General features: G+C 36.8%; 2 long non-coding RNA genes across 3 annotated transcripts; one reads left to right on the top strand and one right to left on the bottom strand.

Annotated features, from left to right (window-relative positions):
• Positions 1-479: 479 nt before the first annotated feature.
• LOC131227988 (uncharacterized) lies at positions 480-4,520 on the bottom strand. 2 transcript variants are annotated; one of them, XR_009162662.1, is made up of 3 exons: positions 4,193-4,520; positions 3,384-3,449; positions 480-831 (listed from the first exon to the last, which is right to left on the bottom strand). It is a non-coding gene; the product is annotated as an uncharacterized LOC131227988 (long non-coding RNA). The 2 variants fall into 2 exon arrangements; XR_009162661.1 differs by lacking the exon at positions 480-831 and having other exon boundaries at positions 3,303-3,449.
• A 14,316-nt stretch (positions 4,521-18,836) lies between these two features.
• On the top strand, positions 18,837-19,493 carry LOC131227945 (uncharacterized). The gene is made up of 2 exons (XR_009162640.1): positions 18,837-19,155; positions 19,255-19,493. It is a non-coding gene; the product is annotated as an uncharacterized LOC131227945 (long non-coding RNA).
• Positions 19,494-19,848: the final 355 nt, after the last annotated feature.

The following is a 19,848-nucleotide window of genomic DNA, read 5'->3' as shown; positions in this document are numbered from 1 at the left end:
ATAAAACCCTTACATCACGGTGGGCCCCACAGAGACCTATCTGGATGGATTATCTTTGAGGGGACGGGACACAATCCACTTCCTGAGTTTTAGAGTTAAATGCGACCTATTGAAAATCATTTTTTCATTGTTCTAAACTCAAAAATAGACAGGGACAGTCACAAACACTCATTCTGTGTAAGTTTCTTAATCTGGCTCATTTATCATACATTCCAGAACATAAACGGTTCCGATGATTGAAACACTCATCTTGTGGGCCTCCGAGGGCGGCGACAGACACTGCACCTAAATCGCGACAGAGGAAAAACCAACTATTTCTTTACTCCATTTTCTCCTGTCATTACCTCTGTCCCTTCGTCTCTCTATCTTATAAAATACTGTCTACGGAAGCGGAGAAATCTTCAACAGACAAAGAAACCGCCACTGCCAAAAGAAAAAAAGAAAAAAAAAAAAGCCCTTCCGAAGATTTTAGAACATTGTGGACTGACAGCCTAAACATGTATTGTGATCGTCGACAGACTGTTAGAGGTTTCAATATACAATATATAAAAATTAATATATATGTATTTGTGTGCTTGTCTGTGGAAGGAAAAAAGAAAAAAGAAAAAAGAAAAAAGGACAGACACGCATACTAATAGCAAACCTTATATAACTATGTGTTCATGTCTATAGAAGAATAAATGTACAATGTTAACAATCAAGCTTCCTTTATTTATTACAACTAGTAGAAGACTGGCATTTTGTCGAACATGTTAAGTTAACAAAATTTACTGCCTTGCATATACAGTTTGTGTAATGAGAACTAACCTGCAAATGATGTGTTTCTTAATCCTGCAAAAATGGCAGATAAAGAATTCAAATGAGCATATGTTAGCTAGATTGGATCACAATTAAAAACAGAATGCAAATATGTCAACAGAACTTGATGGAATACTGCATATGCACCACTCCAAGTAATTCACAACACGAGTATACCAGATAAAAGAAGATCAGCAGCAAAAACATCTCTATCAAGGTCTAAAGGGAAAATTAATACATGAAACATGTACATTCTGTATCAACAGCTATGCAAATAAGTAGATGAGATGAATAGCTTAAATATCATGCAATATCAAGTAGACTTGCCCAGTTGCAATCAGTACTGGCCCTAGAAGTGACGAATCCATGGCCAATTCAGGCATGTACCAAAGACTCTTGCATATCAGCAAAGTCGTACAGGCAACTGGTCCATGTCAAAGAAGTCAAACATGGATCATGCAAACCAAAGTTTTGAACAGATTCAGTGTGGCTTGCCTGAATCATACCAGTTTCTGCAATATGACTAGGACTGACCACTGACGAAGTGAGTCTGGGATTTTAGACCCTGCTACATGCAAGGTCATGTTTATAGAAGTAAAATGATTCAGCAACCTGAGAAAGATATCTATATGATGAAGAAAAGGTGAGAATGTTCTGACATTAGCAGTGACATTATCTTTGTAAAACATAGATATCTACATAGTTAATAAGAAAAAGTGACTTCTATCAATCCATTCTATGCAAAGAAAAAAGTGATGACTGAATTGGCTGTGTTGGCACTGACACCTTTTTCCAATAAAAACAATATTAAATTACCATAGTCACTAGCCAATGGCTCTTTGGATGACACACTAACCCCAAGCAGGCCCCATCGAATGAATCGCTCAGTGACTCGTTGGAACCCATGTCTAATAAAAGAACTACTTGTCCTTCTCACAAAAGAAGCCAAGTAAAAATGTATGAACTCAGATTTTGAAAAGTATGCTACCTCCAAACACATTGTTTCACACAGCACATGTGCCAATCTAGCAAGTGTGTGGGAGATCAGAGTGGTGCATAAGTATCATGCAATATATATCCTAATTTACTGAAAGTAATCAGATTAGAGAAAATTTTCAGATGGGAGAAAAATATGTACGTTGGTTGACAGTCAAGGTTTGGCAGGGAAACATGCAGAAAAGTGACAACTGGGATGATCAGTAATTGTGAGCCAATCCAGGTGGGCCCCACTAGATGGAGAGCCAAGATTCATGAGTTCCTCATTTACTTGCAGTAAGCAAATCAGCAAAAAAAAATTCCAATGCTAAAAATTATTAATGATTAATAGTCGAGGTTCAGCCTGGAAAATCTGCAGAAAGGTGATGTCTAGGATGATCAGTAATTGTGAGCCAATCTAGATTGGCCTCACTAGATGGAGAGTCAGGATTCATGAGTTCCACATTTACTAATAGTAATCAGTTCAGAGAAAATTTTCCATTGCTAAAAATGAATGGTGGTTGATAGTCTAAGTTTCAACAAGTGAAGAAAAGTGGCGTCTAGTCTACGATCAATCAGTAATTCTGAACCATTCTAGGTGGGCTCTAGATGGGCAGCCAAGACATAAGCACGCCATTTGTTTGAGTGTAATCAGGTTAGAGAAAATATTCAGAAGGTAAAAGCAATGATGGGTAGAAGTCAGGGTTCAGTATGGAACACTGCAGAAAAAGTGATGTCAATGATCAATACTTGAATTCTATGACTCATCACTTCAGAGCATTATATTCAAACCTCATGCTCATACGAGCAAAGCTTGATGATTCATTGGTCAAGGACTGAAAGCTAAAAATACCTGCGAAACCAAAACAAAATAAAAATAAAAATAAAGACATGAGAAGGCATGCACATATCCAGGAATCACATGGATGGCAAAAGCAAGTTGTGATACTAAAAGAAATCAAGTAATGACTACTCTCCAAAATGTTTGAGAAACCCATCAAATATCCAAAAGCCCATAACTTTAAGAAAATAAAAATAAACCAAAACCTGGAATCCCATGTACAAAACATGCAAGAATCAAAAGAAAAGGATGGCCACTAGAAGACAAAATGAAAGTAAACACAAAACACAACAAAAATTTTCATAGAAAACCCAAAACCAACAAATTTAAGAATCTTAGAGAAAAATAACTTTTTATATGAAAAACCAATAAAAAATCCAAAGGCATAACCTCAAGAAAGGTTGTGTGCAAGCACTCAGGAATAGAAGAGCCCCATTCTATGATTTGCCTACTACCCATTTACCAAAAAAAAAAAAAAAAACAGCACAACTGAATAAAAGTGGGCCAACAAGAAAGAAGACAGTGTGTTCAAGTTCATTAGACCTTAATTTTTTATTTTTTATTTTTATTTTTGAATTTAGATGTCGTTGAAATTTTTATTTTTATGTGAATTTAGATGTCATTGAAATTTTTTGGGCCTACATATGACACATACAATTTCTGAGTGCATCTGTATCAGCTTGTCTTCTTTTTTTTCTTTTTTGTTTTTTTTTTAATTTATTTTGATTTTTTATCGGTAGAATCATGTGATATAGAAGAAAAAACTAACCTGTGTTCCCTTCTCAAGTAAGTGAATTGCAAAAGATGAGACTCTAAACTGAATCTTCATACAGGGCTGCATAAAGACATAGAACACAAACCATTAGCAAAAAATCTAAATTTCTCTTTCTTTTCGGAAAACTTATGTACTACCTAAACAATTTTAATGATTTTCTTTTACCTGTCAATATTGCCTTTACAAACTGATATTTGGTGCCAAAAACATAATATCATAAAATTGAATCCTACTCCCACTTATAATCCATTTTTTAACATTATAATTAACAATATGATATATCAAGATTGAATCCTACTCCCGCTTATAAATATCATAAAACCAATAAGATAATTCACTAGTCATGAGATCACTCAGAGCTTGGAAAGGTCAACCAATAAACACTACTTAATAGTTTTTGAAGTGCAAAACCCTATCCTGGCTACATACAGTTGCGAAAGTACAATTTTGAATTCTACTTTCCTGCACGTGCCAATGTGCCTCGTGGAAGTGAGATCCGAAATGTACAAGGTAAGAAAATTGCTCAATCCACAAGTGTAATCAATTAGCTATAGAAATCATAAAAAATGGTGGGAAAAAATCTCATTAATCTGAAACATGATCTCAATACAATGTATAAAACTCAACAAAGAAAAGCTAATTGTGAAGGACAAAAACCAACCAACAATAAAGTCAGCTCAAATAGCTAACGGAAAAAGAAAAGGAAAAGAAAAGTAAAACTTAAGCAGCCATCCCATGGTTAGTATGTGGTATCCTGCTAATGTGTACATGAAGTAGTCAACTTGAAACAGAGGATCTATTACCTCACCCGCTGCTGCCTTAAAGTGAATATAAATGGCAGATGCTTCCACAACCTCAGAAACAGAAGTTCTACTACCACCACTGCCATGAATTGCTGCCTAAACCTGAAAAAGAAAATAAAAAGGAGCTTATGACAAAGTGATTCTTCAAGTACTCTTTCGTACAATCAACTCTTTCATAATTTGGTTGTTATTATTGTTAGGTAAATACCTGAAGTTGTTGGAATTTGACCAAGAAAATGCTGGATTCAGCATATTGTGGGTTGCTTTCAGCATACCTAAGCTACTAATACAAAAAGATTGAAGAGCACCCTACAAATAGATAGATCCACCAGCCAAGCTCCAATCACCCCTTCAACCATATGATAGCTACTAATACAAAAAGATTATACCAAAATAAGAATTTCAACCACTCTTATCAGTCTTATTCATGAATAAGAATCCAAAAAGATTATACCTTGGAATATTTAAGAGGAGCTGTGGCACACTTACACAAGATACGTGCCATGCATTAAGCGGATCCTAAAATCTGAACTAATCTCATCACGAGGAGAGGAAGTTCTATGATTTTTAGGCAATCTTGCTAGTCTCATTGCCTCAAAAGCATTAGATGCTTTTTCTTCTTCTTCTTTTTTAATTCTCAAGGTGTTTTTTGGAGTTATAAAAGGTTATAAATATTTTCCTGGTTTAGTTGAATTGGAATCCATTGCAGAGTTGATTCTGAATTCTCAATCAAATGTGATTTTTTTTTCTTTGATAACTAAGATTTAAATAAATTAATAAATAAATAAAAACTCAAATGGAAAAAAGGTTTGGAATCTGCCAGCCCCAACTCATAGAGATCCCGTGGCAACTAGTAGCCAAATCGGCGAAACTGTCCAAATTATGATAGATGGACAATAAACTGAGAATTATGCAGATGGCCATTTAATGGCCTGTTAAAGCAAATGTTATCCAGTGATCTGACTACTTCAAACTGGTGTTCACTAGCCAAAGGTTAGGATTCTACAACCACTCTGATTCTTGGATGATGATCAATCTAATCGGGACAGTTTGATTTAAGGCATGCCAATGGCCACAAGTCGAGCTTTAATATAGACATCGACCCATTCTGGGGGCAAAGATTCAGGGTCAGTGTAGGGCTAGGGCCCTTTGATACAAGCTAAAAGAATTATTGTTCCAGGAGCACCCGTTTGACAATGAACTGCATATTGTTGAAGATAGAATCTTGTTGTCAAGAAACAACTCCTGAAAGACTCAAGTGATATCATGTAAGAAACAACTTATGAAAGACGGATTTGAGATCTCATGAGGCCCAGTTGAAAAGAAGCTCCAAGCTGAGATTGTGACTTAAGTATGCTGACTTGATGCTCAGCAGGACCCACCTATAGACCTACGCTGTGTTGTGTCGAGGAGTAAGCTTAGGGCTAGATCATGCTTTAATGATCTAGCTACAAATACTCATCATTGGGTGGCAAATGGGACACACCTAAAGATCTGCTCCAGAGAACACTTCGAATTAAAGGCCATAACATGATAAAGACGTGCAAAGTTTGATCTGATGAGCGTTCCAGGGAGAAACATCTCTCATGAGCATTTTATCGAACAGTATGTGTGCATCATTAATCTAACAACATTTTACATACATATCAATCAAAGAGGTCCCAACATACAGATCAAACATGAGTTATCAAGTACATTAAAGAAAAAAGTCACAAAGATGAGGAACTCAATCCAGCAAATGTAAATGTGTCTATGAAATCAACTAATCTAGATCAAGAACTGATAGAACAAACTATCATAAAACTAAAAAGAAAAAACTAAAGGAAAAATATACTCCAAAAAATCCACATGGAAGAAGCATCAACCAGTAATTCCAGATCTATACCATTTTATAACTAAAAAAAGAAAAAGAAAAAATATACTCCCAAAAATCCACATCAGGAAAATGCTACAGATCTCAAACTCTAAATACTATAAAAGAAAGAACATTTCTTGCCAACCCAAATCAGCATCTACAGCTTCACATAGACAAAATCATGCCAATATATAAAAAAAAACACTGATTAGAAAAATGGAAACAGAGGGGTTTTGAAGAAGATTGCCTCTCTTGCTCAGTCGTACCCCGAATCTAAGCTTTGGTGACCTTCTCGTCGACGTTCAAGCTCCGATTGCGAACTTGACCCCAATCGTCGACCTGAACTCATTCCTGGTGAACCTCGAGAGCGGATTTGACTTCCTAACTCCTGAATCACCGATTATAACGACAAAAAGGCAGGAAAGATGGCGGAATTACAAAAATACCTTGGCAGAGCTTCCACGGACCTCCGGAAAGATGACATTGTTGAGGTCATTGATGCCATTACAGAACTCGATGGCCACGATTCTTCGCCCTAGCGGCTACAAGTAGATTAGCACAAGGCCTAGAGTAATGACCACTGCGACCACTGCTGGAGTAGCAGCTAGCTTGGCCCTGATCTGCAGTAGCTGGCGCATTCACCACTTGTGCAAGAGGCTCCACACCTGTTACACAGAACGAGAGGGAGATCGAGAGAGAGGGTTGAGATCGGAAGGGAGAGGGAGATGGAGAGAGGGAGACGGAGACGGAGACGCGATGGAGATGCGAAACGAGGATTGTAGGGCTTTTGGCGTAAGGAAGTGTTTAAAACCCATCGGTAGTCTGTGGCAGATAGAGCAACGTGCCTCTTAGGCCCTGTGGGGTCCACTCAGAGCTTTTTAATGGAATCCATTCCGTCCATCTGTTTCAAAATAAAATAATAAAACAAAATAATAAGAAATAAGAAAATCAAACACTCAATTGGGACACACCAATAAAACAGTAGAAAGAACAATGCATAACACAATAACTCTGGTACATGTGATTACCGTGTCAAATCACGAAAGGCTTAGAGCCGTTTTTGAACCAAATTCTCAACCATACCAGATCGAAGATTTTGGTGTACCGTAGAAAGGTCTTGTGGAGGAGCTTCTTCATCTTAGCCCAAGAGGATACCTTAGCCTTACCTTGGCACCATTTGGGTGAGTCGCATTTGCTCCCACCATGCATACATTGCAAGAAAAATGACATTTACCGGCGGTCAAAAGCACCGGGAAGCTTTTCCCAGCACTCAGACAAGCACCGAAAAACAGGTGCATCAGCAAAAGGATTTATTGGCATTTATCATTCTTTACCAGTGCTTTTGCTAGTCGCAGTGATCGAGTAGACATTTCCAATGCAAATTCCCTTTTTTCTGGCGCTTCTGCTGGCCACGAGAAAAACTGAAAAAGTGCTGGAAAAAGTCTATACTAGCACCGTAAAAGTATTCCGAAGCAACCACCATTAATCACAAAATAGAAGTGCCGGTAAAAGTCAGTCCAAGCACTGGCAAAAGTCTATACAATTTTTATTTTATTATTATTATTTTTTAAAATTTCAATCGGAACCTGTATTTTTTTATTTAATATTTGAAACCTAAAAATATTGTAATACAATTAAAACTAAGTATTAAAAAAAAAATTATATTACTTTACAGTAAAAAAAATATAATATTTACAACAATAAGTTAAAAATACTCTGAATATATAAAAAACAAAAATCATCCATTTAGTCCACTCCTGTCTTTGCCACACTGCCGAATGAAACCTAAACGACTGAACTGGTTGCTCTCTCATAAAGCCACTTCATGCATGTGCTTGTATAGGTCCATATCTCTGCAATCCACTTCACCACCTAGTTAGGATTTTAAACATGAAAAAGTCCATTAAACATATATATCTAGGTAGCAAATCTAATATTAATCTTAGCATGAGAAGAAATCAACAAAAATAGACTGAGTAGCTTGGAGCAATTGTAATTTTTAAATGCTGAACTGAATTGAAAATTATTTCAATCCTGAAAATTTGAAGTAGATACAAAACATGTTGGTCATTCACTCATTAGACAGATCCAAGAGAAGGAACCTGCGGTAGTGGCCTGATACTTATGGCAACGTATATACACAAGGTCCACCTAATGGACAACATAAATTTCATGCATTTTCTAGCTTGGCACATGTGCTAGCACGTAGATGGGCCATGACACGTTTAAAATTAGTAACTCTTAATGAAGATTTATTGAACTGGTATATAACACAGGGTGTATAAATAGGTGGAAGAGAGATTAGAAATGTCTTTAATGAGGGAGGGGGCATAAAGAAGTAGATAGAGGAAGGTGAAAGAGAGGTTTAGAGATATCTTCAAAGGAATTTATGGTCTGTTTGGAAACTAGGAACATAAAAATTACATAGGAATCCATTTCCCGTAATTGGAATCTTGAAATTTTCTGTTTGTCAATTTTATTTGGCAACCTGGAATTTGAATTCGATTTCTACGAATTTGAAAACTATTTTTTCACAAAGAATCATAAATGGCTTAAAATCAATCATAAATGGCTTAAAATCAAGCATTGAATTCATTCTAGATTGCCAAAGTTGAAAACTGGCCCTAGAATTAAATTCTATTTCTAAAAGACAATGCTTTGAGAAAAACTTAGAAAATCTAGCAAAGAGTCAACGATGATAATCACACAGTTAGCTTATTTCATTATCAGACTATCAAATTGGAGGACATTTGTTGGATGATTAAAAGAAAAAAATATCCAATGTTCTTATTGCAAAAAACAATTGTCCCCAAATTAGAGTTTAGGGTTGCGGGACCAATCTAATTTTTGGGCTACAACTTAATAGAGAGTGGTCCACAATTTAGTCTATTTAACTTAATGCTCACTACACCAAAATCGTTTATCAGGTACGGCCCGTGCTTTGGTTCAGAAATGGTATTAAGCCGTTTTTAATTGAACACGATTCCAAGCCGTTTCTGAATGCAGCGACTGTACCCTCTTTCCACGTACTGCTCTTTTGCTTTTCCCTTTTCTTCATTCTCTCTCGTCTCGGGTCTCATTCTCTTCGAATCTCCAGTTTAGGTCATTCTGCCCTCCTGCTCGTCCTACTCTTCTTCTTCTTCACACTCCTTTAAAAAGCATCCCCATTACGGCAGATCTACGCCTCCAGATCTATTACCTCTCTCATTCTCCTCCAGATCTATTACCTCTCTCATTCTCCGTTCTTCCTCCTCCAATTCCCAATTTCTCTCCAGATTTCTTCAGTTTCCTCAGATCTAGGGTTTACAGATCCCGTTTCTGGAGTCAGATCCACGTTTCTTGCATTGTGGCCACGGATGTCTCTTTTGTAGCTGATTATATCTGTTAATTTCATCAAAAGCGGGTTTTAGGAAGAGAGAGAGGGAAGAAACCAATGTCTCTGTTTTAAGCGCAAAAAAAATCCCCCAAATCTCTCTTCGGAAAGTCTAGGGTTTCTTTCTGCAACTGATGATGGCAATTCTGTAATTCTTCTGTAATTCCTTCTCGATTTTTTCCCTCTCGATCTGGTTTCTCTGTTTTTAGGGGGAGAATTTGGGTCCTAGGCTTCAGAATTTGTTCTAGGTTTTTTTTTTTTTCCCTTCTATATCTGGAAATGGCATTTCTGTGAATATTATTTTTAAATCTCCGTATGAAAATTGAAATTATGTATTTTTTTATTTTTATTTTTTCTTGATCTTTTATGGATGATTTTTCTATGTTGTTCGAATATCTATGAAATTAGGGGTTTCCACTTTAAATCGGAATTTTTTTTTTTTGTCATTTTCTCTGATTTTTTATTTTCAAAATTCCTATTTGGTTTTGTTGTTCCGTATGTGTTTTCATAGAATTTCGTGGGTGATTTTCATGTTCAAATGAAATTTTTTGTATTCTTTAATTCAAGAAAATTAGGCAATTCTAGCCACTGAATCCGTTCATTCTCTATTGATTTGTACAAAAATTTCACACATTTTTGTTACATTAATTTCCTGCGATTTTGAACTTCTTTTGAAATTTCCACAAAAATTTCGAAATGAAGAAGCTCTCTGTCCACATCAAGGAGAAGGCGAAACCTGCACCATCGGATCAGGCCCCTGTGATCGATCTCACGTAGTTTAGGTATGTCAAGCTCCTCGGCAAGGGGATGCTACCGGAGGGGCGGCCAGTTGTCGTGAAGGCAAAGCTAGTGTCAACGACCACAGAGAAGAAGATCAAGGAGGCTGGCAGGGTCATGCTCACTGCCTGATCTGTGGGGACCAGTCGATGAATTGTAGGTTTTGATTTCAGATCTCTCTTTTTTTTTTCTTTTTTTTTAATGGGATATGGATACTTTGGGATATTTTGAGTTTCATGAAAGTACCATTTTGCACTTAGTAGGCTTTTTGTTCTTTGGTGAAATATTCATTATATATCGCCTTTGGTATTTGATCTGCTTAAATTCATTTATTTAGTAACTGATTTGTTGGTTTGGACCTGAGATTTTTTTATTATTTATTTATTTATTTAACATACCTGGATAAAGTCTCTCACATAGTCTGACCATTCCAATTGCTGATATACATGTATATGTCATACATAAGCACATAGGCTGCCCACTCTAATAACATAAATGCATAAAGTGTCTCTTACTCCGAGCATTTCAAATAATGTATATATGCATGCATGTATGTACGCATGCATGCATATGTATATAAGCATAAGAAAGGATTAGCAAGCTAGATGAGGTTAGTTTGGCATTGAGGGACAAAAATGACATTATTACTCCCATCAGACCTCAAAAGCTTCACAAGATGAGGATCCACATTGAAAGCTGCTTCTAGAAGTGATGGTGATAGAGCTCTGAACAGTGATGTCTTCCCACCAAAATGACTGAACACAGGCAGTGGACTAGAGATGACAGAAAACCATTCCAACCCTTCACCATCTGCAATTGAATATGAAGGGTACAGTTCTGCTATATGCTGTAGTATTAAAGATTTAGTTAAAGATTCATACATGTAGTAGCCAGATCTATTGGTGATTTCAGATTTACATCTGTTGACTGTTTCATATCTACATCTTCTCTTTGTAGGTTGATGATTTTTTACTGATCGATCTGGTAAAATGGCTTATTCATTTGGTAGCCTCTTTATCATGTCTTAATGTTCCTCTTTCTTTCGTTGTTGTTGTTGTTATTATTATTATTATTATTATTATTATTTTGTCTTAACTCTCCCTTAGCATTAGAAAAAAAAAATGCAGGGGAGTTGTTTGTTAAAATGCCAAAGAGATGTGATTTTACGGAAAATTGTGCTTGATCTATGTAGTCATTAGCCATTTACTGAGTAAAATGGTTTAAGTGAGTGTGAAGAGATCATGGTGAGACTACTGAGCCCAATGCAAATGTACGCGTTGCTGGAAATTGGATGTGCTTTGTCATGCATGCCCAATACATGGTGTTATTGCACCTTGCAGGCATCCTCAAATCTTCCCAATTTTTTTGAGACTTTTTATATAGTCTTATCTGAGTGTTGAATGGCTGCAAGCTGATATCACAAAAGCTTGAAATCATTTATGTTAGAGGTTGAAAGTGGTTCAGATGCCTTTCTTACATGTTCAGTCTATTGGAAATGTCAGTGGGTGTTTCAATTGTTGCAAGTTGGTCCTGTGAAGAGCTGTTCTAAGTACTTTGGTAACATATTAATGGATGGTGAAAGTTTTGCAAGATTGAGGTTAGATTCGGCCATTCAACAAAGAACTGGTCTTTGGCAAATTCACAATACATATCTTGCATAATTTATTTTTTTCCTGCATCAATTTTCTCATAAGATGTTGCTTCTTGTGCAACAGATTCTGTACGTGCATGTTTCCATTTTCACCAAGACACTAAGAATAAAAGACAAACAACAGATGACTGTGACTCTGTAACAGCCAAAAAGTTAGAGTGCCACCAATTTTATAGTTATTAGTAGCAAAGGTGGAATTGGAGGGCAGAGATGTGGATAGAAATTCAAAATAAACATGTTACTTGCAAGGAGAAAGAAATCATACCTTACCAAGTTGGCTAGTTGTGGCCAGTAGTACATTACATTAATGTTTATTTTGGATTACAAAGAAATCATACCTTTGTACTCTTATTGAGGTCAATGCATTACAAATTTCGGAGTAACCATCGACATAAAAAGGGTAATTAACCAATTCAAGGGAACCGTAGATGTGGATAGAAATCCAAAATAAACATGTATGTTGCAAGGAGAAAGCAATCATACCTTACCAAATTGGCTAGTTGTGGGTAGTAGCACATTACTTTTCAAATTTTCTATTAACAATGCTAGTCGGGAATACCAAGGTTTAGCTCACTACAAGAGATGATCCTATAGAAACCATTTCAAAAACATAATGGGCAGGTCATGTAGACCATGGGGACCAATTGATGCACAGGGAGCAGGGAGGAATATTAGTTGATTCAGATAGGTGATATGAATGCCAACAAAATTACACAGCCATGTCTTTAAAAAAAATATATTTTCAAACTCTTACCAGGGCACTTTGTGCTATCTTTCGCTGTTTGTTTTATTTCAGATCTAGTCAATAGGCATGTCTACATGCCTATTGTGACTTTTAAAAAAAGAAAGAAAAAAAAAAGAAAAAAAAAGTTAATAGGCATGTCTGCAAGTAACAGAGGAAGCAGAGGAATATAAGAAATGATCAGACTGGATTAGTGGAAATATGGAAGTAATGAAGGTGCTCTCATCTTCTCTATAAGCATTAACTATGGATTCTCTTTGAAGGTCCTTGCTGGCAGGAATATAATCTGGTTATTTGTTGGTCAGGCTTCATATGCAGAATTCATTACAGAAGCACAAACTTCTACATCCCATGGTATATAATATTTCCTTGGTGTATTTTTCTTCCCTTTCTTCCTTTTAGGCAAGATTGGGAAGTTACGTACACGTATGTCTCTGTTTCTTAATTTGTCTTCTGTTGGATGTTTTTTGGTTTGAGTGCGAATTTCAATTTCTTGTTTTTTGTTTAGGGTTCATTGTGACTATGCAGAACTATGCAGAGTTTCGGTGATAGACATGGACATCGGGTGTAGGATGTGACAAAGGTATGTGGTTGTTTTTTTTTTTTCTTTCTTTCTTTTCTTTTTCTTTTTACAATTATCTGTCACATGCAATTTTCACAACATTTTTTGCTAAAATACATTCACCTAATCTTTACTGCTCATTGATCATCACAAATCCTGCACATGTTTTGTATGTCCGCACATGTAAGGAATCACCATTCTTATATAGACCCACTGATTTTGGTGTAGTGGGTGCTCGAACCCTTGACCAGGTGTTGAACTGCTAAGAGTCTACCACTGGAGCAAGAGCAAGGACCCACCCTAAAATAATGTGGCTAAATGCATGGACGATGTGGATACAATCCACACATCACAATTATGAATGGCCATTCAAAACTTTTTGTGGGCCACATAATCTTTGAATCAAGCTGATCTCTGCATGTTCCCTTCATCTAGATATTCTTGACATTATCAACAGGTTGGATTGCAAATAAGAATTATGAAAACCATATGATGGGCCCTTAGAAATTTTTAATCGTGAGGCATTCAATCACAACTGTTTCTTGTGGTGTAGTCCACCTGAGATTTAGATCTGCGTAATTTTTGGGATCCCGTCCTAAAATGGTCTTTAGAAAAGGATGGACGGCATGGATATACAAAATATTATCAAGGTGGGCCCCACAGTAAGGGGCAATACCGATTAAGCTTTCACCCTGGTAACACATAACCCGCTCCTGTTTTCTCCTATATCTGTGGCCCATCTGAGCAGTTCGGCAGCCTTTTGTGCTGGCACATTCAATAGGGTGCTGGCTGATTAGCTAAACACGTGTGCGACATTTGCACATGCACGGAAACCTCATCAAAATCAAGAAACAAGAATTCAAAAAGGAAGGCATTTAAAAATTAAAAAAAAAAAAAAACAACTGACAAGGCTTCCAAGCACACACAACTGTCAAATAACCTTTTAAGAAATCGATCCTTGTGTCGTTTTCTCTCCGTCTTTTAGCAACCTAAAGATTCGCCTTTTAACACAATGACACTCGAAAAACTCCATTTTCCCTCGTTTTAGAGCTCAGATGGACGGAGAGAGAGTTTCTTCAGAAAAACGAGAGCATATCCCTGTCTCTACACATACAGACAAAAGAGACGTCCATACAACTGGCTTCGTCTCATCTCTGCACACGCCTCACCTAACTGTGCCGGCATCCGCAAACAAACCATCGAGAAACTGCTGTTGTTAGAGGGGCAAAACTGGCATCTGCCATCCGAGTTTTGAAATTCGAAAGACATTGGTATTCTACAACCATATGTTCTTACACGCGCGTAACCGATGTATTCGTTTGACGGTGGTCAGGTTATTTTGTTTGGCTAACACCGCATTGTTGTTGCCTATTTTCAGCTTGCTTAGGTACTGAGCCAAATCCAGGATTTCCTAGAAGAGGGATTTTCAGGTATCTGTATAGGAGAGATTTGCTTCTCTTGTGGTGCAAGTTCAAGCATATATTCAGCTGAACTGCAGTAGGTGCTGCCCCAGAACTGCAGCAGGTGGAATCCCCTATTGTAGTGAAGGTCAGGAAAAACCTTATTTGAACCATATTCACGAAATAGGTGTCTATATCTATCTTAAAGTGATTGATTTCGAGTATGATATTGTTTCCAATTTTTGTATTATCATGATTTAATTCATTTTTCACCTGTGGATCTCCCTGCTATCACATCTTCTTCACTACAGCAAAATTCCATGCATCAACAGTCTGCTCAGCATGCATTGATGTTAGCTGGAGCGAAAGATGCAGGTGCTCATGACATCACTATTCATCATGTACCCTTACTACATTCCAAGTTTATTGATATTTAGTTCCTCTCTTTGTTCTTGAAATTAAAATTTGTTATTATTTGTAATGCAGATGCTGGCCATGTGAAAGCAGAAGCCCAACAGCAACAACAAAATTCATCTAATGATTTGAACATGGAACCTGCTACTAATTTTGGAGTAAATAAGAGTCTCATGAATGAGGTTGTGTCCTTTTCTTCCACAATAATTCATTCTCCCATTTTTTTCTTCAAATCATCAAGATAATTATCTTGATGATCAGAAAAAATGCAATCTTCTTTCATAAATAAAAACTTTGTTTTAGTGTCTTACCTTATCAGGATTGAGCCAGCTGCTACCATGTATTTTCTTATTGGTAACTTTGCATATGCTCCAGATTTCAACATATAGTGTGGATGGTCTTGTTTCGATAAGTACTGTTAAGCTAAAGCTATGGAAGCAGAAGCTACATGCTTTCTTGCAAGGTGCATCATTTTTTCCCAACTCCAATGTGATGTTTTCTGTGCATCCTCAAACTGACAGTGTTCCTTACAATCGTATGATGACCATCCCACCTAACATACAATCGTATTTCTTACATGGATATTTTTTTTCATGTAAAATATTCTTTCCCTTGATTGTTCCTTTGCGTCAACTCTAGTATTTTGCATAAACTTAAGTTTTAATTATCTTTTCTGAACTTTGGTATGAGTTTGGATTTGAGCATGTAGTTCAATTGTAGAAAATCTGCATTACAACATTGAAACCTATGGTAGTCTAGCTCACCTGGATTGAATGGGAGCTGCTAACAAAGGTCTTTAAACCATGCATTCTTTTCTTTCTTATAACCATGGCCCACTTAGAGATTAGATCAGGCCAATTGGCTAGGTTAGATCAGTATAAGAATTCAGATCCAACACAAACCTATACTTCTATACAGGTTGCTATCATCTTTTCTTTTCTATACAGGTTGCTATCATCTTCACTAGCTAGTTAAGAGTTGTATTCTACAGGGACACACGATGGTTGGTGAGCATGGATTTGCATGCTCATTGGTGGGTCCCACCATGGATGCCCCACTATCTTCAAATTACACAGACTGGACAATCTCACCAATCCAATTGGCAGACCTCTTGAATTTCAATGTTGTCTATTGCCAATATTGTTTTGTACCTACCATTAGAAGGTCACCTTATCTCATAATCTGATATGTGAAACCCACTAGATGGATGGTCTTGGTCATGGACCATTGCACCTATGTCCAGTTCAGTGCAGTGTTAGATAAGGAAATTGGTACATTGTGCTAGGCTAGCTTCCCCATATGTAATTATATATCTACCGAAGTATTTAATGAATTTCTTTCTTGTAGTGGAGAGTGCTTATTCTACTCGTAACCTAGCTGTCTTCAACTTGTACAGGCATTACATGTCTCTAACAGTTGTATGCTATTTTTTCTTTTTCTTTTTGTTGTTTAAAAATTATTGTTTCTGTTTTGCAGGAAGATCTATTAAAAATGACTGTTTCTGTTTTGCAGGAAGATTTATGGCGGCTGCATTTCCAGTTAGCACAGAGGTTTGTTTCAATTCTTTTTTCTTCTTCCAGTACATCTTTTCAATGTTATATCAAACATTGCTAGAGTAGTTCATGTCAATGGAGTGAGCAGTAAACTATTCAATTCATGCGAGACATGCTACCACAACTTAGGCTTTACATGGTTTCTAGCTGTTTCCTTAAAAAACTGTATATAATTTTGTATCTTTTGAGTTTAGATCCATATTTTACACTTGGATTGATACATAATGGCTTCTGTAATGTCTTTTATCTTCATTATTTATTGTTTATATTTGGCTTTGGATGGTGCTATTGCAAGAAGCCGATACAAATCATGTGCATTCATATGCTTTATATCAAAATTGAAATATTTCTAGATTACTAGTTTTTCCTATTATTTACTCATTTTCTTGTTTTTCTGTTATTGCAGCTCAATTGGTCTAGAACGAGCTCCCCTCGGGTCAGGAGTGCATCGAGCATATCCAAAAACCAGGTGAGTCAACTAACAACAGTCCCCAATATGTTTTTCACACTATTTTGATAGTTGATTGTTGTTCTTTCAATCTTTTCACATGTTTTTGTTCTTATTTTTCTACTTGTTGCTTGTTAGTTGGGTACATAAAAAGGCCATCACATTGTGGAACTCTTCATCTGCTTGATGGACTTTCATTGAATTGTCTTTTTATTTTGAAGTCTTCCATTATAGATTTTAATTTTTACTGTCAGGTTGCAAGTAAGATAAATAATGTTTCAAATTACATCATGGTTGTTTTTACCATCTTTTGATTCTTAAATTAATATGACTTAAATATATTTTATTTTATTTTATTTTATATAGCAGGTTTTTTTTTTTTTTTGTTTAAAATTGTTCCGAAATAAGAAAAAAATACCGTTTTCAAATATGGCCATTGGCACCAGAACGGTTTAAAACCGTTCCTTAAAAAAAAAATCCCGGTTCTGAACCATACCTGATTCTCTGCGATGCCTCATTTAGGAACGGTATTAAACCGTTCCTGAAGCATTTAGGAACAGTTTAAAACCGTTCCTAAATGACGTTTTTGGTGTAGTGGCTACATTTATCATTTCTAATTGCTTGTGTATCAAGTGTCAAACATGGCTAAGTATAAAATAGTTTGACCAAGAGCAAATTAGCACCATGTAAGGACTGACTAAGGTGGTAGAGTTCATATCAAGTGTTCTAGTAATTGAATTCTTGAAAATTATAGGGGAAAAAAAACATACCTCCTTTATATTCTTCTTGATAAACGAAAGAGGCGATTCAGATATTTGCAGAGAGACAGTAAGAACTAAATGATCAAATAATTTAATGTTTCATGGATTGAAACAAAATGGTTGTAACAAGTGCTGCTTGCAGGAAACACGCACCCATACAAGATGGGACTACCTTGGCCATGTGAATGGCGTCAATGTGTTCCTTTACCATACAAAAGGAAATGATTTACACAACCATTAGAGTAGAGAGACTAAAGCCATAGATTTAAAAACAAATATAAGGTTTTAAGTTTGTAACAACAAACACCTAGAGTCACAAGATTACATAAATGGGCCCTGAAAAACTAAAATGGACAAGACAACTTCTAAAGGAAACATACATTAGAAGAACAAATTAGGAAGAAAAAAAAAAACTAGTGTATAGCCATATAAGATGGGATTGTCTTGCCAAGTGACTGGAGTCAATGTGTGCCTCTGCCATAGACATGGAAGCAGTTTATACAACCAATAGAATTTAGAACGGAGAAATGAAGTCAAAGAATACAAAGCAAATATATGGTTGTAAGTTGTAACACTAAATACCTACATTCACATGATTACATAAGTGGTCACCCAAAAACTAAAATGCACCAACTTCTAAAAGATATAGACATGATTGTCATGTAGTGTGGAATAGAAGGCTTGATCTCTCTCTCTCTCACACACACACACACACACACACACACACACACACATAAACGCCCTCCAATGCACACATATATATAAATGCCCTCCAATGCACATTACAAGAAATTGTGGCATTGTCGGTGCATTTTTGTTGGCGCCCAATGAGTAGCGGTGGTATATATAAGGATCAATGACACTTCAGCGATCGAAAGAAGTGCCAAAAAGCATTTGAGGATACTCTTCTCTGGTGTTAGGTATGTCTGGGAGCCGCAAAAAGACCTTTCATATACAAGAAGCCCTAATCACAACAAACCCTTCTCTCTCTCTCTCAACCAGCCACGATCCCTTCTCTCTCTCTACGCCTCAGCCTTGGCTCCCCTCATTTGCTCTCTCTCTCTCTCTCTCTCTCTCTCTCTCTCTCTTTGTACCCATTACCCTCTTTCCCTCCCAATCTCCTCTCTCGATTCTTCTCTTTCCCTCTCTTTCTCTCTCCCGATCTTCGCTCCCGATTCTCTTACCCAAAGGAAACACGCACCCGTGGTGGGTTAGGGAGGGTGTGGTGGCTAATGTTAGGACTGTAGTGGCAACAAGAGTTAGTGCATTTGAGCGAATAGAGGGTAATGACTTTATGAATTCTAGAGGCGATAGTAACTGCTCGAATCAGAAGGGTGTACTTTGGAAGACAAGGATCTGTAACAAGTGGGAGATGAATGGTTAGTGCCCTTTTGATGACAAATGCCATTTTGCTCATGGAGCAGCAGGTATTATTGCATTATATCTTCTCTTAGATTTGTGTACTTTCTTTTTATTCATTTATCTTATGTGTGTTTGTTGAACCCTTTATCTATCCCGGTTGCTAGAAGTTTTGTAATGGCAGATGAATAGCTAGGATTGCTGGAAGGTGGCCCCCCAATTGTATGGAGTAAAGGCTATGACGAAAGGACCCTGGTTTGGTCATGTATTGCATATGCTCTATATGTAGGGAAACTATTTGATAGAATAACTATAAGAAATATGCACTGTGTGCTTTACTCACAACCCTTGGATTTTCATTCTACCCAACTGTGTAGAGTACAAGCTGGGACAACAATCCAATATGTAGAGCAATTGTTTGATAAAATAGCTACATGAAATATGCATCATGTACTTTCTATATAAGCTGGCTTAAGGATGGTTCAATGGGGCGCATGGTTCAGTGATCAAGACAATTTGTTTGATGAACCCTGCCATGCATGGACTTCATTTGGCCCAACAGTGTGGAGTACAGGCCGGGACAACATGCCAACATGTAGGGCAACTGTTTGATAAAATAGCTACATGAAATATGCATCGTGTACTTTCTATATAAGCTGCTTAAGGATGGTTCAGTGGGGCGCATGGTTTAGTGATCAAGACAAATTTGTTTGTTGGACCCTTCCATGCATGGACCATATCCAAATCTCTCCCATATTGGA

This window comes from Magnolia sinica, chromosome 15, assembly GCF_029962835.1.
Source record: "Magnolia sinica isolate HGM2019 chromosome 15, MsV1, whole genome shotgun sequence".
Lineage (NCBI taxonomy): Eukaryota > Viridiplantae > Streptophyta > Magnoliopsida > Magnoliales > Magnoliaceae > Magnolia > Magnolia sinica.
The sequence above is the reverse complement of the archived record's forward strand: the minus strand, read 5'-3'. Positions and strand labels throughout refer to the sequence as shown.